Genomic DNA, 26,865 nt, shown 5'->3' with positions numbered 1-26,865 from the left:
GCACAAAATGGGGCAGCTGTTTGGGCAGACACAGAGTTAGCTGCAGGAGTTTTTTTTTTTTTTTTAACAGAGTGGCCCCTGGAACCCCAGCGAGACAGAACAATTCACTCCTCTGGAAAGGGGGCTGAAGCTAGGGAGCCAAGTGGTCTTGCTGAGCAGGTTGCACCCCCACAGAGCGAAGCAAGCTATGATCCACTGGCTTGACATTCTCGCTGCCACCATAGCAGTCTGAAGTCGACCTGGAACAATCGAGCTTGGTTGGGGGAGGGGCATCTGCCATTACTGAGGATGGAGTAGGTGGTTTTCCCCTCACAGTGTAAACAGAGCCACCAGGAAGTTCAGACTGCGTGGAGCCCACCACAGGGCAGCAAAGCCGCTGTAGCCAGACTGCCTCTCTAGATTCCTACACACGGGGCAGGTCATCTCTGAAAGAAAGGCAGCAGCCCCAGTCAGGGGCTTATAGATAAAACTCCCATCACCCTGGGACAGAGCACATGAGGGAAGGGGCAAGTGGGTGCAGCTTCAGCAGACTTAAATGTTCCTGCCTGCCAGCTCTAAAGAGAGCAGTGGATCTCCCAGCACAGCACTCGAGCTGTGCTAAGGGACAGACTGCCACCTCAAGTGGATCACTGACCCCCATGCCTCCTGACTAGGAGATACCTCCCAGCAGGGGTAGACAGACGCCTCATACAGAAGAGCTCAGGTTGGTATCTGGTGGGTGCACCTCTGGGAGGAAGCTTCCAGAGGAAAGAATAGAAGCAATCTTTGCTGTTCTACAGCCTCGATGGTGATACCCAGGGAAACAGGGTCTGGAGTGGACCTCCAGCAAACTTCAGCAGACCTGCAGAAGAGGAGCCTGCTGTTAGAAGGAAAACTAACAAATAGAAAGGAATAACATCAACATCAATAAAAAGAACACCCACAAAAAACCCATCCAAAGGTCATCAGCATCAAAGATCAAAGGTAGATAAATCCATGAAGATAAGGAAAAACCAGTGAAAAAATGCTAAAAATTCCAAAAACCAGAATGCCTCTTCTCCTCCAAAGGGTCACAACTCCTTGCCAGCAAGAGAACAAAACTGGATGGAGAATTAGTTTGATGAACTGACAGAAGTAGGATTGAGAAGGTGGGTAATAACAAACTCCTCCAAGGCGAGGAGCATGTTTCAACTCAATGCAAGGAAGCTAAAAACCTTGAAAAAAGGTTACAGGAGCTGCTAACTAGAATAACCAGTTTAGAGAACATAAATGACCTGATGGAGCTGAAAAAACACAGAACGAGGACTTTGTGAAGCATGCACAAGTATCAATAGCCAAATTGATCAAGCGGAAGAAGGGATATCAGAGATTGAAGATGAACTTAATGAAATAAAGAGTGAAGACAAGATTAGAGAAAAAAGAATAAAAAAACAAACAAACAAAGCCTCCAGGAAATATGGAACTATGTAAAAAGACCAAACCTATGATTGATTGATGTACCTAAAGCTGACAAAGAGAATATAACCAAGCTGAAAAATACACTTCAAGATATTATCCAGGAGAACTGCCCCTACCTGGCAAGACAGGCGAACATTCAATTCAGGAAATACAGAGAACACCACTAAGACACTCCTCGAGAAGAGAAACCACAAGACACATAATCGTCAGATTCACCAAGGTTGACACAAAGGAAAAATTGTTAAGGGCAGAGAGAGAGATAAATCAGGTTACCTACAAAGGGAAGCCCATCAGACTAACAGTGGCTCTCTCTGCAGAAACCCTTACAAGCCAGAAGAGAATGGGAGACAATATTCAACATTCTAGAAGAAAAGAATTTTCAACCCAGAATTTCATATTCAGCCAAACTAAGCTTCATAAGCAATAGAGAAATAAAATCATTTCCAGACAAGCAAATGCTGAGAGATTTTGTCACAACCAGGCCTGCCTTACAAGAGCTCCTGAAGGAAGCACTAACTATGGAAAGGAAAAACTGGTACCAGTCACTGCAAAAATATACCAAATTGTAAAGACTATCAACACTATGAAGAAACTGCATCAATTAATGGGTAAAATAACTAGCTACCATCATAATGACAGGATCCAATTCAAACATAACAATATTGACCTTAAAAGTAAATGGGCTAAATGCTCCAATTAAAAGATACAGACTGGCAATCTGGATAAAGAGTCAAAACCCATCAGTGTGCAGTATTCAGGAGACCCATCTCATGTGCAAAGACACACATAGGCTGAAAATAAAGGGATGGAGAAATATTTACCAAGCAGATGGAAAGAACAAAAAAAGCAGGAGTTGCAATCCTAGTCTATGTAAAACAGACTTTAAAGCAACAAACATGAAAAAAGACAAAGAAAGGCAACACGTAATGGTAAAGGGATCAATACAAGAAGAAGAGCTAACTATCCTAAATATATATGCACCCAATAAAGGAGCACCGAGATTCATAAAGCAAGTTCTAAGAGAATGAAAAAGAGACTTAGACTCCCAAACAATAATAGTGGGAGACTTTAACACTCCACTGTCAATATTAGACAGATCAGCGAGACACAAAATTAACAAGGAGATTTCGGACTTGAACTGAGGTCTGGACCAAGTGGACCTAATAGACATCTACAGACTCTCCACCCCAATTCAACAGAATATACATTCTTCTCATAGCACTTATTCAAAAATTGACCACATGATTGGAAGTAAAACACTCCTCAGCAGTGCAAAAGAATGGAAAACATAAGACAAAGTCTCTCAGACCATAGTGCAATCAATTTAGAACTCAAGATTAAGAAACTCACGCAAGACCACACAACTGCATGGAAACTGAACAACCTGCTTCTGAATGACTACTGGGTAAATAACGAAATTAAGGCAGAAATAAGAAAGTACTTTGAAAACAAGAGAACAAAGACACAACATACCAGAATCTCTGGGACACAGCTAAAGAAGTGTTTAGAGGGAAACTTATAGCATTAAATACCCACATCAGAAACTGGGAAAGATCTAAAATCAACACCCTAACATCACAATTAAAAGAACTAGAGAAGCAAGAGCAACAAATTCAAAAGCTAGCAGAAGACAAGAAATAACTAAGATCAGAGCAGAACTGAAGGAGATAGAGACATGAAAAACCCTTCAAAAACTCGATAAATCCAGAAGCTGGTTTTTTGAAAAGATTAACAAAATAGACCGCAAGCCAGACTAATAAAGAAGAAAAAAAAGAAGAATCAAATAGACATAATAAAAATGATAAAAGGTATATCACCAAAGATCCTACACACATACAATCTACCATCAGAGAATACTATAAACACCTCTATGAAAATAAACTAGAAAATCTAGAATAAATGGATAAATTCCTGGACACATACATCCTACCAAGACTAAACCAAGAAGAAGTTGAATCCCTGAGTAGAACAATAACAAGTTCTGAAATTGAGGCAGTAATTAATAGCTTATCAACCAAAAAAAGCCCAGCTCCAGAGGGATTCACAGCCAATTTCTACCAGAGGTACAAAGAAGAGCTGGTGCCATTCCTTCTGAAACTTCTCAAAACAATAGAAAAAGAGGGATTCCTCCCTAACTCACTGTATGAGGCCAACATCATCCTGATACCAAAACCTGGCAGAGAAACAAAAAAAGAAAATTTCAGGCCAATATCCTTGATGAACATCGATGTGAAAATCCTCACTAAAATACTGACAAACTGAATCCAGGAGCACATCAAAAAGCTTATCCACCACGATCAAGTTGGCTTCATCCCCAGGATGCAAGGCTGGTTCAACATATGCAAATCAGTAAACATAATCCATCACATAAACAGAACAAATGACAAAACCTCATGATTATCTCAACAGATGCACAAACAGCCTTCAATAAAATTCAACAGGCCTTCATGCTAAAAACACTCAATAAACTAGGCACTGATGGAACGTATCTCAAAATAATAAGAGCTATTTATGACAAACCCACAGCCAATATCATACTGAATGGGCAAAAGCTGGAAGCATTCCCTTTGAAAACTGGCACAAGACAAGGATGCCCTCTCTTACCACTCCTACTCAACATATTATTGGAAGTTCTGACCAGGGCAATCAGGCAAGAGAAAGAAATAAAAGGTATTCAAATACAAAGAAAAAAAGTCAGATTGTGTCTGTTTGAAGATGACATGATTGTATATTTAGAAAACCCCTTGGTCTCAGTCCAACAACACCTTAAGCTGATAAGCAACTTCAGCGAAATCTCAGGATACAAAATCAATGTGCAAAAATCACAAGCATTTCTATACACCAATAATAGACAAACAGAGAGCCAAATCATAAGTGAATTCCCATTCAGAATTACCACAAAGAGAATAAAATACCTAGGAATACAACCTAGAAGGGACACGAAGTACTTCTTCAAGGAGAACTCCAAACTACTGCTCAAGGAAATAAAACCTCGGATACAAACAAAAGGAAAAACATTCCATGCTCATGGATAGGAAGAATCAATATCGTGAAAATGGCCACACTGTCCAAAGTAATTTATAGATTCAATGTTATTCCCATCAAGTCACAATTGACTTTGTTCACAGAATTACAAAAACTACTTTAAATTTCATATGGATCCAAAAAAGAGCTCGTATAGCCAAGACAATCCTAAGCAAAAAGAACAAAGCTGGAGGTATCATACTACTTGACCTCAAACTATACTACAAGGCTACAGTAACCAAAACAGCATGGTACTGGTACCAAAACATATATATAGACAAATGGTACAGAACAGAGGTCTCAGAAATAACACCACACATCTACAACCATCTGATCTTTGACCAACCTGACAAAAACAAGCAAAGGGGAAAAGATTCCCTATTTAATAAATGGTGCTGGGAAAACTGGCTAGCCATATGCAGAAAACTGAAACTGGAACCTTTCCTTACACCTTAAACAAAAATTACCTCAAGATGGATTAAAGACTTAAACGTAAGACCTAAAACCATAAAAACCCTAGAAGAAAACCTAGGCAATACCATTCAGGTCATAGCCATGGGCAAAGGCTTCATGGATAAAACACGAAAAGCAATGGCAACAAAAGCCAAAATTGACAAATGGGATCTAATTAAACTAAAGAACTGCTCCGCAAAGAAACTATCATCAGAGTGAAGAGGCAATCTGCAGACTGGGAGAAAAATTTTGCAATCTATCCATCTGACAACAGTCCAGTATCCAGAATCTACAAGGAACTTAAACAAATTTACAAGAAAAAAACAACCCCATCAAAAAGTGGACAAAGGATATGAACAGACACTTCTCAAAAGAAGACATTTATGCAGCCAACAAACATATGAAGAAAAGCTCATCATCACTGGTCATTAAAGAAATGCAAATCAAAACCACAATGAGATACCATCTCATGCCAGTTAGAATGGCGATCATTAAAGAGTCAGGAAACAACAGATTCTGGAAATGATGTGGAGAAATAAGAATGCTTTTACACTGTTGGTGAGAATGTAAATTAGTTCAAGCATTGTGGAAGACAGTGTGGTGATTCCTCAGGGATCTAGAATGAGAAATATCACTTGATCCAGCCATCCCATTACTGGGTATGTACTCAAAGGATTACAAGTCATTCTATTATAAAGACACATGCACATGTATGTTTATTGCAGCACCATTTACAATAGCATAGACTTGGAATCAACCCAAATGCCCATCAATGATAGACTGGATAAAGAAAATGCAGCACATATACACCATGGAATACTATGCAGTCATAAAAAAGAATGAGTTCATGTCCTTTGCAGAAACATGGATGAAACTGGAAACCATCATTCTCAGCAAACTGACACAGGAACAGAAAACCATACACCACATGTTCTCACTCATAAATTTGAGTTGAACAATGAGAATACATGAACAAAGGGAGCGGAACATCACACACTGGGGCCTGTTGGGGGATGTCGGACAAAAGGAAGGATAGCATTAGGAGAAATATCTAATGCATGTGGAGTTTAAAACCTAGATGACCAGTTGATGGGTGCAGCAAAGCACCATGGCACATGTATACCTACGTAACAAACCTGCACATTCTGCACATGTATCCCTGAACTTAAAGTATAATAAAAAAATAAAAATAAGAATAAAAATAAAAATAAACAGAAAAGAAAAAGGATACATTACAACTGATATTGCAAAAATTCAAAGGATCATTAGTGGCTACAAAGAGCAACTATATGCCAAATAATTGGAAAATCTACAGTAAATGGACAAATTCCTAGATATATACAACCTACCAAGATTGACACAGGAAGACATCTAAAACCTGAACAGACCAATAACAAGCAATGAAAATGAAGCTATAGTAACAAGTCTACAAGTAAAGAAATGCCTGGGACCTGATGGCTTCACTGTTGATTTCTACCAAACATAGAAAGAAGAACAAATAACCAATCCTACATAAACTATTCCAAAAAATAGAGGAGAAATGAAGACTTCCAAACCAGTGATGATGAGCTTTTCTTCATATGTTTGTTGGCTGCATAAATGTCTTCTTTTGAGAATATCTTCTTTATGAGTCCCGTATTGCCCTGATGCCAAAGACAGACAAAGATAGATCAAAAAAAGAAAACTACAGGTGAATACATCTGATGAATATTGATGCAAAAAATCCTCAACAAAATACTAGCAAACTGAAATCAACAATACATTAGAAAGATCATTCATCATGAGCAAGTGGGAGTTATCCCTGTGATGCAAGGATGGTTCAACATATGCAAACCAATCAATGCAATACATCGTATCAACAGAATGAAACATAAAAATCATATGACCATTTCAATTGATATGGAAAAAGCATGTGATAAAATTCAACATCATTTCATGTTGAAAACCCTAAAAAAATGGGGGACAGAAGGAACATAAAACCTCAACATAATTAAAGGCAAAAACAGCAGACCTATAGCTAGTTTCACACTGAAAGCCTTTCCTCTAAGATCTGGAACACAACAGGGATACACCCTGCCATCACTGTTATTCAACACAATACTGAAATTCCTAGCTGGAACAATGAGACAGGAGAAATATATGCAGTGCATCCCAATTAGAATGGAAGAAGTTAAATCATCCTTGTTTGCAGATGATATGATCTTATATTTTGAAAATCCTTAAAATTCCACAAGGAAACTACTAGAAATGATAAACAAATTCAGTAAAGTTGCAGGATACAAAATCAACATAACAATGCTAAGTAGCATGTGTATATGGCAACAGTGAACAATCTGAAAAAGAAATTGAAAAAGTAATCCATTTACAATAGCCATGCATAAAATTAAATGCCTAGAATTAACCAAAGAAGTGAAAGATCACTGTAATGAAAACTATAAAACACTGATGAAAGAAATTGAAGAGGACACCAAAATATGGAAAAATATTCCATACTTATAGATCAGAAGAATCAATATTGTTAAAATGCCCATACTAACAGTAGTCTACATATTCAATGCAATCCCTATCAAAATACCAATGACATTCTTCACATAAATAGAAAAATCAATCCTAATGTTTAAATGGAATGAAAAAGAACCAGAATACGCAAAGCTATTTTATGTAAAAATCAAAAATTAGAGGAATCACATTACCTGACTTCAAATTATATAATACTACAGAGCCATAGTAACCAAAAAACCACGGTACTGGCATAAAAACAGACACACAGACCAATGGAACAGAACAGAGAACCCAGAATCAAATCCCCAATCCTATACTAAACTCATTTTAAACAAAGGTGCTAAGAACCTACACTGGGTAAGACAGTCTCTTCCATAAACGGTGCTGGGAAAACTGGATATCCATATGCAGAAAAATGAAACTAGACCTCTACTCTTCCTATATACAAAAATCAAATTGAAATTGATGAAAGACTTAAATCTAAGACCTCAAAATTTAAAACTACTACAATAAAACATTGGGGAAAATCTCCAGGACACTGGTCTGGGCAAAGATTTTTTGAGCAATACCGCACAAGTGCAGGCAGCCAAAGCAAAAATGAACAAACTGGGGGGAGTGGTTCCAAGATGGCCAAATAGGAACAGCTCCAGTCTACAGCTCCCAGCGTGAGCGACGCAGAAGACAGGTGATTTCTGCATTGTGAACTGAGGTACTGGGTTCATCTCACTGGGGCTTGTCAGACAGTGGGTGCAGTGCACCAAGCGTGAGCCAAAGCAGGGCGAGGCATCACCTCACCCGGGAAATGCAAGGGGTCAGGGAATTCCCTTTCCTAGCCAAGCAAAGCAATGACAGATGGCACCTGGAAAATCGGGTCACTCCAACCCTAATACTGTGCTTTTCCAATGGTCTTAGCAAACGGCACACCAGAAGATTATATCCCGCGCCTGGCTCGGAGGGTCTCACGCCCACGAAGCCTCGCTCATTGCTAGCACAGCAGTCTGAGATCAAACTGCAAGGTGGCAGTGAGGCTGGGGGAAGAGCGACCACCATTGCTGAGGCTTGAGTAGGTAAGCAAAGCAGCCGGGAAGCTTGAAATGGGTGGAGCCCACCACAGCTGAAGGAGGTCTGCCTGACTCTGTAGACTCCACCTCTGTGGGCAGGGCATAGCCGAACAAAAGGCAGCAGAAACCTCTGCAGACTTTAATGTCCCTGTCTGACAGCTTGGAAGACAGTAGTGGTTCTCCCAGCATGGAGTTTGAGATCTGAGAACAGACAGACTGCCTCCTCAAGTGGGTCCCTGACCCACAACTAGCCTAACTGGGAGGCACCCCCGAGTACAGGCAGACTGACACCTCACATGGCTGGGTACCCCTCTGAGACAAAACTTCCAGAGGAACTATCAGGCAGCAACATTTGCTGTTCAGCAATATTCGCTGTTTTGTAGCCTCTGCTGCTGATACCCAGGCAAACACGGTCTGGAGTGGATCTCCAGCACTCTAACACACCTGCAGCTGAGGATCCTGATTGTAAGAAGGAAAACAAACAGAAAGGACATCCACACCAAAACCCCCTCTGTATGTCACCATCATCAAAGACCAAAGGTAGATAAAACCACAAAGACAGGAAAAAAACAGAGCAGAAAAGGTGAAAATTCTAAAAATCACAGCACTTCTCCCCCTCCAAAGGAATGCAGCTCCTCACTAGCAATGGAAAAAACTGGACGGAGAATGACTTTGAGGAGTTGAGAGAAGAAAGCTTTAGACGATCAAACTTCTCCGAGCTAAAGGAGGAAGTTCGAACACATCACAAAGAAGCTAAAAACCTTGAAAAAATATTGGACGAATGGCTAACCAGAATAATCAGTGAAGAGATGTCGTTAAATGACCAGATGGAGCTGAAAACCATCGCATGAGAGCTAGGAAATGAACGCACAAGCTTCAGTAGCCAATTCAATCAACTGGAAGAAAGGGTATCAGTGATGGAAGATCAAATGAATGAAATGAAGCGAGAAGACAAGTTTAGAGAAAATAGAATAAAAAGAAATGAACAAAGCCTCCAAGAAATATGGGACTATGTGAAAACACCAAATCTACATCTGATGGGTGTACCTGAAAGTGACGGGGAGAATAGAGCCAAGTGAGAAAACACTCTGCAGGATATTATCCAGGAGAACTTCCCCAATCTAGCAAGGCAGGCCAACATTCAAATTCAGGAAATACAGAGAATGCCACAAAGATACTCCTTGAGAAGAGCAACTCCAAGACACATAATTGTCAGATTCACCAAAGTTGAAATGAAGGAAAAAATGTTAAGGGGAGCCAGAGAGAAAGGTCGGGTTACCCACAAAGGGAAGCCCATCAGAATAACAGCAGATCTCTCAGCAGAAACTCTACAAGCCAGAAGAGAGTGGGGGCCAATATTCAACATTTTTAAGAAAAGAATTTTCAACCCAGAATTTCATATCCAGCCAAACTAAGCTTCATAAGTGAAGGAGAAATAAAATCCTTTACAGACAAGCAAATGCTGAGAGATTTTGTCACCACCAGGCCTGCCCTAAAAGAGCTCCTGAAGGAAGCACTAAACATGGAAAGGAAAAACCGGTACCAGACACTGCAAAAACACGCCAAATTGTAAAGACCATCGAGGTTAGGAAGAAACTGCATCAACTAATGAGCAAAATAACCAGCTAATATCGTGACAGGATCAAATTCACATATAACAATATTAACCTTAAATGTAAATGGGCTAAATGCTCCAATTAAAAGACACAGACTGGCAAATTGGATAAAGGGTCAAGACCTATCACTGTGCTGTATTCAGGAGACCCATCTCACGTGCAGAGACACACATAGGCTCAAAATAAAGGGATGGAGGAAGGTCTACTAAGCAAATGGAAAACAAAAAAAGGCAGGGGTTGAAATCCTAGTCTCTGATAAAACAGACTTTAAACTAACACCGATCAAAAGAGACAAGGCCATTACATAATAGTAAAGGGATCAATTCAACCAGAAGAGCTAACTATCCTAAATATATATGCACCCAATACAGGAGCACCCAGATTCATAAAGCAAGTCCTTAGAGACCCAGAAAGAGACTTAGACTCTCACACAATAATAATGGGAGATTTTAACACCCCACTGTCAACATGAGACAGATCAATGAGACAGAAAGTTAACAAGGATATCCAGGAAATGAACTCAGCTCTGCACCAAGAGGACCTAATAGACATCTACAGAACTCTCCACCCCAAATCAACAGAATATACATTCTTCTCAGCACCACACCACACTTATTCCAAAATTGACCACATAGTTGGAAGTAAAGCATTCCTCAGCAAATGTAAAAAAACAGAAATTATAACAAACTGTCTCTCAGACCACAGTGCAATCAAACTAGAACTCAGGATTAAGAAACTCACTCAAAACTGCTCAACTACATGGAAACTGAACAACCTGCTCCTGAATGACTACTGGGTACATAACGAAATGAAGGCAGAAATAAAGATGTTCTTTGAAACCAACGAGAACAAAGACACAACATACCAGAATCTCTGGGACACATTTAAAACAGTGTGTAGAGGGAAACTTATACCACTAAATGCCCACAAGAAAAAGCAGGAAAGATCTAAAATTGACACCCTAACAACACAATTAAAACAACTAGAGAAGCAAGAGAAAACACGTTCAAAAGCTAGCAGAAGGCAAGGAAGAATTAAGATCAGAGTAGAAATGTAGGAGATACAGACACAAAAAAAACCTTCAAAAAATCAATGAATCCAGGAGCTGGTTTTTTGAAAAGATAAACAAAATTGATAGACTGCTAGCAAGACTAATAAAGAAGAAAAGAGAGTAGAATCAATCACATGCAATAAAAAATGATAAAGGGGATATCACCACCGATCCCACAGAAATACAAACTACCATCAGAGAATACTACGAACACCTCTATGCAAATAAGCTACAAAATCTAGAAGAAATGAATGAATTCCTAGAAACATACATGCTCCCAAGACTAAACCGGGAAGAATTTGAATCTCTGAATAGACCAGTTACAGGCTCTGAAATTGAGGCAATAATTAATAGCTTACCAACCAAAAAAAGACCAGGACCAGACGGATTCAAAGCTGAATTCTACCAGAGGTACAAGGAGGAACTGGTACCATTCCCTCTGAAACTATTCCAATCAACAGAAAAAGAGGAAATCCCTAACTCATTTTATGAGGACAGTATCATCCTGATACCAAAGCCTGGCAGAGACAAAACAAAACAAAGAGAATTTTAGACCAATATTCTTGATGAACATCGATGCAAAAATCTTCAATAAAATACTGGCAAACCGAATCCAGCAACACATCAAAAAGCTTATCCACCATGATCAAGTGGGCTTCATCCCTGGGATGCAAGGCTGGTTCAACATATGCAAATCAGTAAACGTAATCCAGCATATAAACAGAACCAATGACAAAAACCACATGATTATCTCAATAGATGCAGAAAAGGCCTTTGACAAAATTCAACAGCCCTTTATGCTAAAAACTCTTAATAAATTAGGTATTGATGGGACGTATCTCGAAATAATAAGAGCTATTTATGACAAACCCACAGCCAATATCATACTGAATGGGCAAAAATTGGAAGCATTCCCTTCAAAAACTGGCACAAGACAGGGACGCCCTCTCTCACCACTCCTGTTCAACATAGTGTTGGAAGTTCTGGCCAGCGCAATCAGGCAGGAGAAGGAAATAAAGGGTATTCAATTAGGAAAAGAGGAAGTTAAATTGTCCCTGTTTGCAGATGACATGATTGTTTATCTAGAAAACCCCATCGTCTCAGCCCAAAATCTCCTTAAGCCGATAAGCAACTTCAGCAGTCTCAGGATACAAAATCAATGTGCAAAAATCACAAACATTCTTATACACCAATAACAGACAAACAGAGAGCCAAATCATGAGTGAACTCCCACTCACAATTGCTTCAAAGAGAATAAAATACCTAGGAATCCAACTTACAAGGGATGTGAAGGACTTCTTCAAGGAGAACTACTAACCACTGCTCAATGAAATAAGAGGATACAAATAAATGGAAGAACATTCCATGCTCATGGATAGCAAGAATCAATATCGTAAAAATGGCAATACTGCCCAAGGTAATTTACAGATTCAACGCCATCTCCATCAAGCTACCAATGACTTTCTTCACAGAATTGGAAAAAACTAAAGTTCATATGGAACCAAAAAAGAGCCCGCATTGCCAAGTCAACCCTAAGCCAAAAAAACAAAGCTGGAGGCATCACACTACCTGGCTTCAAACTACACTACAAGGCTACAGTAACCAAAACAGCATGGTACTGCTACCAAAACAGAGATATAGACCAATGGAACAGAACAGAGCCCTCAGAAATAATGCCACATATCTACAACCATCTGATCTTTGACAAACCTGACAAAAACAAGAAATGGGGAAAGGATTCCCTATTTAATAAATGGTGCTGGGAAAACTGGCTAGCCATATGTAGAAAGCTGAAACTGGATCCCTTCCTTACACCTTATACAAAAATTAATTCAAGATGGATTAAAGACCTGAATGTTAGACCTGAAACCATAAAAACTCTAGAAGAAAACCTAGGCAATACCATTCAGGACACAGGCATGGGCAAGGACTTCATGTCTAAAACACCAAAAGCAATGGCAACAAAAGCCAAAATTGACAAATGGGACCTAATTAAACTAAAGAGCTTCTGCACAGCAAAAGAAACTACCATCAGAGTGAACAGGCAACCTACAGAATGGGAGAAAATTTTTGCAATCTACTCATCTGACAAAGGGCTAATATCCAGAATCTACAATGAACTCCAACAAATTTACAAGAAAAAAACAAACAACCCCATCAACAAGTGGGCGAAGGATATGAACAGACACTTCTCAAAAGAAGACATTTATGCAGCCAAAAGACACATGAAAAAATGCTCATCATCACTGGCCATCAGAGAAATGCAAATCAAAATCACAATGAGATGCCATCTCACAGCAGTTAGAATGGTGATCATTAAAAAGTCAGGAAACAACAGGTGCTGGAGGGGATGTGGAGAAACAGGAACACTTTTACACTGTTGGTGGGACTGTAAACTAGTTCAACCATTGTGGAAGTCAGTGTGGCGATTCCTCAGGGATCTAGAACTAGAAATACCATTTGACCCAGCCATCCCATTACTGGGTATATACCCAGAGGAGTATAAATCATGCTGCTATAAAGACACCTGCACATGTATGTTTATTGTGGCACTATTCACAATAGCAAAGACTTGGAACTAACCCAAATGTCCAACAATGATAGACTGGATTAAGAAAATGTGGCATATATACACCATGGAATACTATGCAGCCTTAAAAAATGATGAGTTCATGTCCTTTGTAGGAACAAGGATGAAGCTGGAAAACATCATTCTCAGCAAACTATCGCAAGGAAAAAAAACCAAACACCACATGTTCTCACTCATAGGTGGGAATTGAACAATGAGAACACATGGACACGGGAAGGGGAACATCACACCCCGGGGCCTGTTGTGGGGTGGGGGGAGTGGGGACGGATAGCATTAGGAGATATACCTAATGTAAATGGCGAGTTAATGGGTGCAACACACCAACATGGCACATGTATACATACATAACAAACCTGCAGGTTGTACACATGTACCCTAAAACTTAAAGTATAATTAAAAAAAAGACACAGAAATGGTAAACAGGCACGTGAACAATAGAGCAGGAGGGAATACTTCTAAACGGTGAAAAGGATCTCAATGTCATTGATCATCAGAGAAATGCAAATCAAATCTATAAGGAAATATTATCTTACTCCAGTTAAAATGGCTTATATTCAAAAGACAGGCAATAAGAAATGCTGGTGAGGATGTAGAGAAAAGTGAACCCTTATATACTGATGGTAAAAAAGTAAATTGACAACTACTATGGAGAACAATCTGGAGGTTCCTCAAAAAACTAAAAATTGAGATAGCGAATACAACAGCAATTCTATTGTTGAGTATATACAGAAAAGAAATGAAATCGGTATGTCAAAGAGATATCTGCACTTCTATGGTGGTTGCAGCACTGTTAACAATAGCTAAGATTTGAGAGCACCCTATTTGTCCATCAACAGATGAATGGATAAAGAAAATGGGGCATATATACACAATGGAATACTACTCAACCACAAAAAAGAATGAAATTTAGTCATCTGCAGCGACATAGATGGAACTGGAGATCATTATGTCAAGATAAATAAGCCAGGCACAGAAAGACAAACATCACATTTTCTCACTTATTTGTGGGATCTGATAATCAAAACAATGGAGGCTGGGAAGTAGGATTCTGGGGGGAGGTGGGTATGTTTAATGGGTACAAAAAAAAAATAAAAAGAACGAAGAAGACCTACTATTTGATAGCACAATAGGGTGACTATAATCAATAATAACTTAATTGTACATCTTAAAATAGCTTAAAGAGTGGAATTGTATTGCTTATAACTCAAAGAATAAATTCTTGAGTGGATATATACCCTATTCTCCATGATGTGCTTTTTCACATTGGATGTCCATATCAAAACATATCATGTATCCCAAATATATAAATATCTACTATGTACCCACAAACATTTTAAAAAATAATAATTAGAAAAAGAATTATGGTGGGGCCATGAACTTTGCTAAACGATAGACATAATTAAACAATTACCTGCCATTGCTTTATGTGTTTTTCTATAAGTTGCTTACAGCTGCCGAGTCATATTACTGGGGGTCACAAGTTTTACACTTCTCCAACTACTCCTATAGATAACATCACTATTATGAAACTTAAAAAAACTGGTCTTTGAGATATTTTTCAGATTTATAAGCAGACCAAGAGCTGACCAAGAGATGCCACCTGGTCCCAAGACAGCCCCCTCCCAGGAACTGACTCAGCTAAGCCAAGACAGTTTTAGGTACCCCTGTGATTTCATCCCCAGTCAATCATTTCTTAAAAGTTTCCTATCCCCTGCCTGCCAAAGTGTCCTTAAAAAAACCTAGCCTCCAAATTCTCAGAGAGATGGGTTTGAGAAGTTTTTTCCCTTTCTCCTTATTTGGCTGGCCCTGCAATTATTAAACTACTTCTTTGCTGAAAAAAAAGTCTTAGGCTGAATCAATTATTTTTAATTTGTTCCTATTGTTAGGTAAAGTATTCTTCCTTATTTGGATGTTTGGAGGATAGTTTCTTTGTTCATATGCTTTTTAAAAATTGCAAAATTTAATCTAGGTGAAATGCCCCTTTTCATTGATTTTTTTCTGGTTCATGATGAATCCTTTCAAACAGAATACAGCATATCCATATTTCTTCCACCTAAAAAAGAAAGAAAGATCTCAATTAACAACTTAACTTCACATCTGAAGGCACTAGAAAAAGAAGAGCAAACTAAGACTAAAGTGAGCAGAAGGAAAGGAATGATAAAACCAGAGCAGAAATACATAGAGAAGAAAAAAACATGGAAAAGATCAATAAAATTAAAAGCGCTTTTTTGAAAAGATAAAAAATATTGACAAATCTTTAGCTAGAATAAGAAAAGAGAAGACTCAAAACAATCAGAAATGAAAGAGGAAACATAAAATCTGATGCCACAGAAATTAACAGGATTAAAAGAAATCAATATAACCAACTATTTGTCCATAAATTCAATAACCTGAAAGAAATGGATAAATTCCTGGAAATCTATAACCTACCAATGCTGAATCATGAAGAAAGAGAAAATCTGAACATACTTATAACTAGTAAGAAGATTAAATCAGTTAATAACCCCCCTACAAATAATCCTTCTTAAAGTCTTCCAAAAAAATTGAAGGGGAAGGCATACTTCTAAACTCCTTTTATGAAGACAGCATTACCCTTTTAACAAACCCAGACAAAGACACAACAAGAAAAGAAATCAATAAGCCAATATATTTGATAAGCATAGATGCAAAAATCTTTAACAAAATACTAGCAAGTCAAATTCAACAGCATATTAAAAAGGATTATAAATCATGGCAAAGTGAGATTTATCCTTGTGAATCCAGGATGGCTAACCATATAAAAAATCACTTAATATGATACATCACATTAAGAAAGTGAAGAATAAAAATTCCATGGTCATCTCAATAGACACAGAAATATTTTTTGACAAAATTCAACACCCTTTTGTGACAAACTCTCAACAAACTAAGAACAAAAGAAAATTGCCTTAACAATTTTCAACAAAACCCTCTATGGTCAACAAAATCATATATGAAGAGTCCACACCTAACATCATACTTCATGATAAAAAACTGAAAGCTTTTCCTTTAAGATAAGGAACAAGGCAAGGATGCCTGTTGTCACCACTTCTATTCAACATAGCATTGGAAATCCTCTCCAGAGCAATTAGCTAAGAAAAAAAAATGAAAACATCCAATAGGAAAGAAAGTAGAAAAATTATCTCTTTTAGCAGATGAAGTGATCTCATATATAAAAAATCCTAAAGACTCCACAAAAATACCTGTTAGAATTAATAAACAAATTCAATAAAGTTGAAGAACACAAAATCACAAATAAAAAGCAGTTGCACTTCCATAGACTAGGAATTAACAATCCAAAAAAATCAGGACAACAATTGTATGTTCAATGGCATCAAAAGAATATAATACTTAGAAATAAACTTAACCAAGGTGACAAAGAACTTTTATAATAGCTTAAAGAAAGTTGGAAAATTCAAAATATGTACATTAAAAAACACACTTTTGAATAACCAATAGGTCAAACAGGAAATCTTAATAAAAATTTCAAAATATCTTCAGACCAACAAAAATGAAAACACAACATACCCAAACTTATGAGATGCAGCAAAAGCAGTACTAATAGGGAATTTTATAGAGATAAAAACATACATTAAAAGAAAGAAAGATCTCAATTAACAACCTAAGTTTACATCTACAAAACTACAAAACATTGTTGGAAGAAACTAAAGAAGACACAAGTAAGTTGGAATACATCTGTATTAATGGATTGGAAGACTTAATAATGTTAAAATGTCCATGCTATCCAAAGCTATCTGCAGATTCAATGTGATCCCCATCAAAATCCCAATGGCATTTTTTACAAAAATAGAAAACAATACTAAAATTCACATAGATCCACAAAGGACTCCCAATAGCCAAAATAATATTGAGAAAGAACAACCAAGTTGGAGACCTCACACTCCAAGATTTTAAAACATATTACAAAGCTACAGTAATCAAAACAGTATGAAACTGACATAAAGGCAAATATATAGACCAATTTCGAAAAGAATAGTGAGCCCAAAAACAAACGCACACACATGCAGTCAAATGATATTCAACAATGGTGCCAAGACTACATAATAGGAAAATGATAATCTCTTTAACAGATGGTGCCGGAAAAACTGGATATCTACATGCAAAAGAGTGAAATTGGACCCTTATCTTATACAATATACAAAAATCAACTCAATATGGATTAAAGACTTAACTGTAATACCTGAAACTATAAAACTCCTAGAAGAAAACATAAGGAAATAGCTTCATAACATCAGTCTTGGGAATGATTTTTTGGATAAGACACCAAAAGCACAGGCAACAAAAGGAAAAATTGACAAGTGAGACCAAATCAAACTAAAAACCTTCTGCATAGCAAAGGAACACATCAACAGAGTTAAAGGAAACCCACGGAATGGGAGAAAATATTTGAAAACCTACACAACTGATAAGGAGTTAATATCCAAACTATAAAAGGAACTTGTACAACTCAATAGAAAAAATGAACTGATTATAATATGAGAAAAGGACTTGAATAGCTATTTCTCCAAAGAAGACATGCAAATGGCTAAGAAGTATATGAAAAGATGCTCAACATCACTAATCATCAGAGAAATACAAATCAAAACCAAAATGAGTGATCACCTCATGCCTATTAAAATGGCCATGACTAAAACAAAACAAAACAAAAATCAGAAAGTAACTAGTGTCGTACATTAGGTCTTACAAACATGACATCTATAGGTAATAGTAGTGCACTGTATTCATTTTTGCCAAATGAACAGATTACAGCTGCTCATGCCACAGGAGGGAAAACAGGTAACTATATGAGATGACCCAATATGTTGATTTGTTTCACTATAGTAATACTTTTACTATATATGTGTACCTCATAACATCATTCTATATGTATACCTCACTTATGTATAATAAAATTTACTTTAAAAAGGAAATAACAAGTGTTATTGAAAAATTGGAACTCTTGTGCACTGTTGTTGGGACTATATAATGGTGTAGACACTTTGGAAAACAGTATGGAGGTTCCTCAGAAAATTAAAAATATAACTACCATATGATCTTGCAACCCCACTTTTAAGTATTTATCCAAAAGAATTGAAAACAGTATCTAGAAGAGATATTTGCACTCCTATCTTCATTGTAGCATTATTTACAATAGCCAGGATGTGTAAACAACCTAAATGTCCATCAATGGATGAATAGATACAGAAAATGTGGCATATGTGCATAATAGAATATGATTCAGCTTCTAAAAAGAAGAAAATCCTGTCATATCCAGTCATACAATCCAGGCATACAACATGAGAACCCTGAGGACTTTATGCTAAGTGAAATAAACTAGTCACAGAAGGACAAATACTACATTATTTCAGTTATAGGAGGTACATAAAAGTAATCAAATTGATAGAACCCAGGGAAACGGGGAAATGTGGAGATGCTGTTCAATGAGTATAGAGTTTTAATCATGCAAGATACAAAGTTTTAGATATCTTCTGGACATTAATGTGCATATAATTTATAATACTGTACTGTACACTCAAAATTTTCTTAAGAGGGTAGATACCATGTTATTTCTTACCACAATTTTAAAAATTAAAGACTTAGCCCCAACATATGAATAATTATTTTAATATAAACTAGTCTAAATATACCAATTAAAAGATAGAGACTCGCAGAGTAGTTTTTCTTTAAAAAAAAAACTTAGCCCAACTATATGCAGTCTACAAGAAATTCACTTCAAATACACCTACATGGGTAGGCTGAAAGTAAATGGATGGAAAAATATATATCACTGAAATATGAATTTTTTAAAAACACCAGTACATATACTAATATCAGATAAAGGAGACTTCAGTGCAAAGAAAATTACTAGGAAGAAAGAGGGACATTATATAATATTCATGAAATAGCAGAATTACAGAGAAAGACAGAACAAACTAGAGATCAGATGTTTGAGAAGGAAAAGGAGATGAGTGTGTCTTTATAAAGTATTAGCCTGAAAGAGCCTTTGGAGTGGTGACAATTGTTAGAAACTATACATGTGAGAAAATGAGTAGAGCTACACACACACACACACATACACAGAGTGCTTACAAAAGTAAGGAAAACTGAATAAGATAAACATTAGTTTCCTGGTTTCTGTATCATACTGTAGTTATGCAACATAACATTGAAGTGGGCTAGGTGATCTATGAACAGGATCTCCCTGTACATTTATTGCAACTTTCTATGAATCTTCATTTCAAAAATAATATGCAGGGGTACCTCATTTTATCACGATTTGCAGATACTGTTTTTTGTTTTTTGTTTCCAAACTGAAGTTTTGTGGCAACCCTGCATTGAGCAAATCTATTGGCACAATTTTTACAAAAGCATGTGCTCACTTCATGTCTCTCTTACTTTTTGTTAACTCTCATAATATTTCAAACTTTTTCATTATAATTATATCTGTTATGGTGATCTGTGATCAGTGATCTCTGATGTTACTATTGTAATTGTTTGGGGGCACCACAAACAAGTGCCCATAGAAGATGGCAAACATAATCAATAAATATGTACATGTTCTGACTGCTAAACTGATTGGCCATTCCCACATCTCTCTCCCTCCCCTCGGGCATCCCTATCCTGTGAGACACAACAATATTGAAATCATGATAATTAATAACCCTACAATGGCCTTTTAAGTGTTCAAGTGAAAGGAAGAGTAGCACATCCCTCACTTTAAATCAAAGGCCAGAAATGATTATGCTTAGTGAAGAAGGCATATCAAAAGCCAAGATAGGCCAAAAACTAGGTCTCTTGTGCCAAACAGCTAGCCAGACTGTGAATGTAAAGGAAAAGTTCTTAAAGGAAATTAAAGTGCTGCTCACTGAACACATGAATAATAAAACAGCAAAACAGCCTATGGCTGTTAAGACAGTTTTAGTGGTCCAGATGAAAACCCAAACCATCCACATTTCCTTGAACCAAAGCTTAATACAGAGGAAGGCCCTAACTCTCTTTAATTCTATGAAGGCTGAGGGAGGTGAAGAAGCTGCAGAAAAAAAGTTGGAAGCTAGCAGAAATTGATTCATGAGGTTTGAGGCAAGAAGCTGCAACCATAACATAAAAGTGCAAGCTGAGGCATCAAGTGGTGCTGAAGAAGCTGCAGCAAGTTATCCAGAAGATCTAATTAAGATAATGGATGAAAGTAGCTACATTAAACAACATACTTACAATGTAGATAAAACAGCCTTCTATCGGAAGAAGATGCCATCTAGGACTTTCACAGTTAGAGAGAAGTCAATGTCTGGCTTCAAAGCTTCAAAGGACAGGCTGAATCTCCTGTTATGGGCTAATGTAGATGGTGATTTTAAATTGAAGCTAATGCTCATTTGCCATTCCAAAAATCCTAGGGCCCATAATAATTATGTTAAATCTACTCTGTCTGTGCTTTATAAATGGAACAATAAAGCCTGGAGGACAGCACATCTGCTTATAGCATGGTTTACTGAATATTTTAAGCCCACTGTTGAGACCTACTGCTCCCAAGAAAATATTCCTCTTAACATATTACTGCTCATTGAAAATACACCTAGTCACCCAAGAGCTCTGATGGATGTGTACAAAGAGATTAATGTTGTTTTCATGCTTGATAACATAACATCCCTTCTGCGGTCCATGAATCAAGGAGTAATTTGGATTTTCAAGTTTTACTATTTAAGAAATACATTTCATGAATCTACGGCTGCCAGAGACAATGATTCCTCTGCTGGATCTTGAAAACCTGGAAACAATACATCATTCTAAATGCCATTAAGAACATTTTGCTTCACGGAAGGAGTTCAAAATGTCAACATTAACAGGAATTTGAAAGAAGTGGATCCAATCCCCATGGATTATTTTGACAGGTCCAAGACTACACCAGAATAAGTAACTAGATTTGGTAGAAATAGCAAAAGAATTAGAATCAGAAGGGGAGACAGAAGGTGTAATTGAATTGCTTCAATCTCATACTAAAACGATAATGGATGAGGAGTTGCTTCTTATGAATGAGCAAAAAAAGTGGTTCCTTGAGATGGAATCTACTGCTGGAGAAAATGCTAGGAACACTATGGAAGCAACTACAAAGAATTAAGAATATTACATAAACTTTTTTGATAAAGTAGCAGCAGGATTTGATAGGACCGACTCTAATTTTGAAAGAAGTTCTACAGTGGCTAAAATGTTGTCAAGCAGCATCACATGCTACAGATAAACCTCTTGTGAAAGAAAAAGTCTATTGATGCAACAAACTTCCTTTTTTGTCTTATTTTAAGAAAATGATGTAGCCACTCCCACCTTCAAGAACCACCACCATGATCAGTCAGCAGCTATCTACATCAAGGAAAAATCCTCCGCCAGCAAAAGGATTACAACTCACCGACAGCTCAAGTGATTCTTGGCATTTTATTTAGTAATAAAGTATTTCTTAATTAAAAGAATTAAGATTTTTTAGACATAGTGCTATTGTACACTTCAGAGACTGATGTATAGTATAAACATAACTTTTTTTTTTAAGTAGGGATGAGGTCTTGCTATGTTGCCCACCCTGGTATCAAACTCCTGAGCTCAAGCAATCCTCCCACCTCAGCCTCCCAAAGTGCTGGAATTACAGGTGTGAGCCACCACTCCTGGCCATGAATATAACTTTTATATGTACTAGGAAACCGAAAATGTGTATGACTCGCTTTATTGTGATACTCACTTTATTGTGGTCGTCTGAAACTGAACCTGCAATATCTGAGGTGTGACTGTACATATGTATTTCTGTGTGTGTGTGTGTCTATATCTTCATAATCTGACTAATTTTCACTTTCCCCAGTACTACTACCCTAATCCAACCATTTTCTCTCGCCTGGGTTACTGTAACATCCTCTTTAATTGGTCTCCCTGCTTATTCTCTTGCTCTTTCCGTATGGAAGCCAGAATATTCTCTTTACATATAAATCAAATCAAGTCAATATTCTCTCTTTACATATAAATCAAATCAAATCACCCTCTCTCAATTTTTCAATGCCTTCCCATCATATAGAATAAAATCCCAAATTCCTATTTTGTCCTACAAAAGTCTATATGTTTTGGCCTCTGAATACATCTCTGGCCTTATTTTCTCCCACTGTCTCACTCACTCTCTACATTCTGGACACATTAACCTCCTTGATATTCATTGAACATACGAAGCAGGCTCCCACCTCAGGGCCTTTGCATATTCTATTCTTTCTGCCTGAAATGTTCTTCCTCCAGATATTCACATGTCCTACGCCCTTGCTTCATTCAGGTCTTTGCTTAATGTCACCCCATCAGATACCCTTTCTTGACCACTGTATCTAGAATAGCATCAACTATTGCTCCTTATTCCCTTATCTTGTTTTATCAGTCTTATAGCTCTTATCATTATCTGATGTTATATATTACGTATTATTTGCTTATTCACTGTCTGTATCATCCTCTAGATTGCAAACTTCATGAGTGTAGGGTCTTTGTTCTGTTTACCACTGTATCCCTAGTGCCTAAAACAGGGCTGTGCATGTAGCAACGCTCAATAAATGTTGAATTAATGTATAGATCAAAAGGAAAAAACTGATTTGATTACAATCTAGGTTTCCCAGTAGCCAAGATATCATATTTATATCATTGCTTCTTTAAGTGTAGCAACTTTATATTATATAATCAAATTAATTATTTGTTCTTCAAATATTTTCTTTTCTTATGTCTTTTAAGATTTTATTTTTTAAAAAATCAGATATTACCTATGGGCTTCTGATATTATTTCGGTTTCACTGTATTGACATGGGGAAATTGTTTTGCTTTACCTCTTTATTTACTTGCTTAGACAAAAATATCTATCAAACATTGCTGCATATTTTATGAGACTTCTTTTAAAGTGTGTTAACATTTTATCAGATACTCTGGTCAATGGGATGCTAGTATCTAGGAAAAACTAGAAACCACAAGGTTCAGATTATAGTCACAGCTTTTCTATTAATATTTTGTATTAATTTATATAATTATATATAGAAATTTACATATAAAAACCTTAGATGTTTTCATATTTTTATCAATTATCTCTGGGTCTCAATTTGCTTCTCCTTAAAATGAGGAGGGTAGATAATATGATCGCTAATGTTCATTATTGTTCTATGAATGAAGATAAACATATGGCAAATGTGCTCTACTTTGCTTTTTTTTAAAGAAACATACATGTGTCTTCATATAGTTTATTCCATGCACCACAGTTTATACTTCGTGGTAGACACTACTTGAGATTCTGTTTAGCCCACAATCTTCCCTTCTCTGGGAATTGTATGTCCCCTCACTTAGGGTTGGGGCCTAATAACCATATTTATATGACATGATCTTGCCCCTTTAGCCATGGATAATCAGATCCTGACTGGACATATAGCCCAACCTATGTCAATCAGAATTGGGAATTGGAATTCATATATACTGAGTCTCTTCTGATTACCTGAATTTAGAATATGTAAACTTGGGATCTCTTGAATAAACCAGGTTTGGCTGTGTGCTGAAGAAGTGAGAATAATGAAGTAGATACACTGAAAGAAACAAAGATAAACAGAAGACCCTATAGCCCCAGGGGTGGTGAAGGAGAAGAGAAAGAGGGAGGAAAATTCCCTTAGCTATGGACCACTGGTCAACCTAGTTGAAGTCTCTCATGCACCTAGACTACACTTTCTGTACTTTCTTCTTCCTCTTATACTTAAAATAAACTCTTTTTTTCTTTAAGCTAGTTTGAAGTACACCTTTATTATGTACAACCAAAAATCCTTAATCAAGACACACACAACTGGGTCAGTGGTTCACAAACAAATTATGTGTAAAGTGCAACCTAAAATTTTGGACATCTTACACAAAGCATTTCTCCTTCAGTTTCATTACATACTTAAATTAATCCTTAGTAATTAGAAAATTCATGAGCCAAGTTATTGTATTCCATAGCCTTTAGTTAACTGAGTTTCAGGGCTATCTAGATTAGAAACATTTGTATTCAAATGTAAGTATAAAATTATCTTTCAAAATCAAAAGTTTTTATTTTTTTCTAAGCTTATACTCCCCTGTTAGCACAGATTACTAAGAATCAAATAGATTTCACTAATTCCTATTCTGCATTCAGTGTTCAGCTGTGAGAAAACTGTTACATGAATACTCAGTCTCTCTTCCTCTCATCCATAAATACACAAAGTGCCAAGTTTTTTCACACATGTCATAGGAATGGAAAAGGGAGTGGGAGACGGAGAAAATTATAATTAGTTTTCCAAACAGCTAAGTTTTTATTCTAGTCAATCCAATAACCTGTGTACTATTCCTTCCCTTACTCTTAAGATCTAAAATCTGTAAGTAAAGAGCAATGAGTTACACAATAGAGGCAAATTATCATTACTGTGATAGGCATGAAGCATAGAACTAGCTTTTTTTCCCTTCTTAAAAGAGCATAAGTAGTAAATAACATGCCTCTAGCAACTCTAGTATTAGGTGTAGTTGTGCTCTATGGACAGCTTCACCCTAGTTCAAGTCTTTAACAAGTTAACCTTGTAACTTTAACAAGTTAGCCAGACCGGAAGTTCCAGTTTATTGTCAGAAGAATTTCATCTCAGAACATCAGAAATGCTGGATTTTAGTGCTTCTTGCATCGTAACAAAAGTAGAACAAATCAGTACCAATATGCATGCACTCATTATATGATTATTATTTCAGAACTGGGGAAGAAGAAGGTCCTGAAGTTTTACTACTTTTAGAGCTGCAGCAACACCATCAACATACAAAGACTGCTAAGTGTAACTTTTAATGCACACTTTACTTTCTTACTCTGATTAATTGATAAGAAGAGTTTGTAAGTGCACAGAATTTACATGCAGATAACATTGCTGCTACAGTTTTTAAAACATCTGAAAGCAGTTTACCATAACCTGCCTCAATTTTGCTTACACTAAGTGATGTTCAAATCCTTTTTCTTGTAAACAGCCCAATACAATTAATGGCTCTGATTAGTAATAGAGCACTTAGAAGATTTTTTAAATACACAAAACCTAGATGTTCCTCCCTTCTTATAACTTATTTTAATTCAGTATCATATGCAGATACCCAGTAAAGAAGCTCCAGTGCTGCCTAACCTCTGGTAGGACTCTGGCTGCTTCTCCTGTAGAGTGTAATTCATTTTTAGCATGACTACTATATATATCTAGCCTATAACAAGTCCTTGGTTAGTGGGGCCTGAATTAATGAAATTTTGTTGTACTGTAATTTGGACCCCACTGATTCAGAATTTGTAATAATTCAGAAAGAAGCTGAAATTAAAGTGACTTTAGGGTTATTTTTGAATAAAGAGTTTGCTGAACAAATTTAAAAACAAGATAGTAGAAAGGATATTAAAACTACTGAAAAGAACAAATGTGGCTGGGCACGATGGCTCACGCCTGTAATCCCAGCACTTTTGGAGGCCGAGGTGGGCGGATCACTTGAGCTCAGGAGTTCAAAACCGGCCTAGGCAACATGGTGAAACCCGGTCTCTACTGAAAATAGAAAAACTAGCTGGGCGTGGTGGTGCACACCTGTAGTTCCAGCTGCTCAGGAGGCTGAGGTGGGAGGATCGCTTGAGCCAGGGAGGTGGAAGTTGCAGTGAGCCGGGATCATGGCACTGCACTCCAGCCTGGGGAACAGAGTGACACACTGTCTCAACTCCCCCCTCCCAAAACAAAACAAAAGAACTAAACAATGCTTCCAAGCAACTTTAAGGACTTTAGAAATATCTCTTTACATATAATCCATTGACTCACTAATGATAAATCATTCTCATATATTTATTAAATCAAGATCCCTAAGGGGTCTTGTCCTAATCCTGATTAATACATGTACAAGAAAACCATAAAAACTGCAGTTCATAAAAAAAATCTAAAATTCAAAACTTCACCCATTTTAGACTTCTTCTCCCTAAATTATTGCAAATTAAGAAAAATTTGAAACATATAAGATCTAAGACTCATTTTTCTCATACCCCTATTTTTTTTCCTTGTTTCTACAGACTCACAGGTATCTGAACAAATTTGGCAGCAACAACTATGTAATCCAAGATTAAATCTA

At 37.0% G+C, this 26,865-nt stretch overlaps 1 protein-coding gene across 2 annotated transcripts in view; it reads right to left on the bottom strand.

The window, feature by feature from the left end:
* Window positions 1-26,865, bottom strand: part of ZC3H12B (zinc finger CCCH-type containing 12B) — a 477,685-nt gene that overhangs the window by 445,234 nt on the left and 5,586 nt on the right. Inside the window, exon 2 of one of the 2 annotated variants that reach the window (XM_063702935.1) lies at window positions 15,146-15,787. The exons of the other annotated variant lie outside the window; for it this stretch is intronic. The gene's annotated coding sequence lies outside the window, so the exon portion shown is untranslated. The remainder of the gene's footprint in view (window positions 1-15,145; window positions 15,788-26,865) is intronic. 2 annotated transcript variants of the gene reach the window in all.

The sequence above is a fragment of the Gorilla gorilla genome, chromosome X (genome assembly GCF_029281585.2).
Source record: "Gorilla gorilla gorilla isolate KB3781 chromosome X, NHGRI_mGorGor1-v2.1_pri, whole genome shotgun sequence".
NCBI classification, from domain to species: Eukaryota; Metazoa; Chordata; class Mammalia; order Primates; family Hominidae; genus Gorilla; species Gorilla gorilla.
Note: the sequence above shows the minus strand (reverse complement) of the source record. Positions and strands in the feature narration are given on the sequence as shown.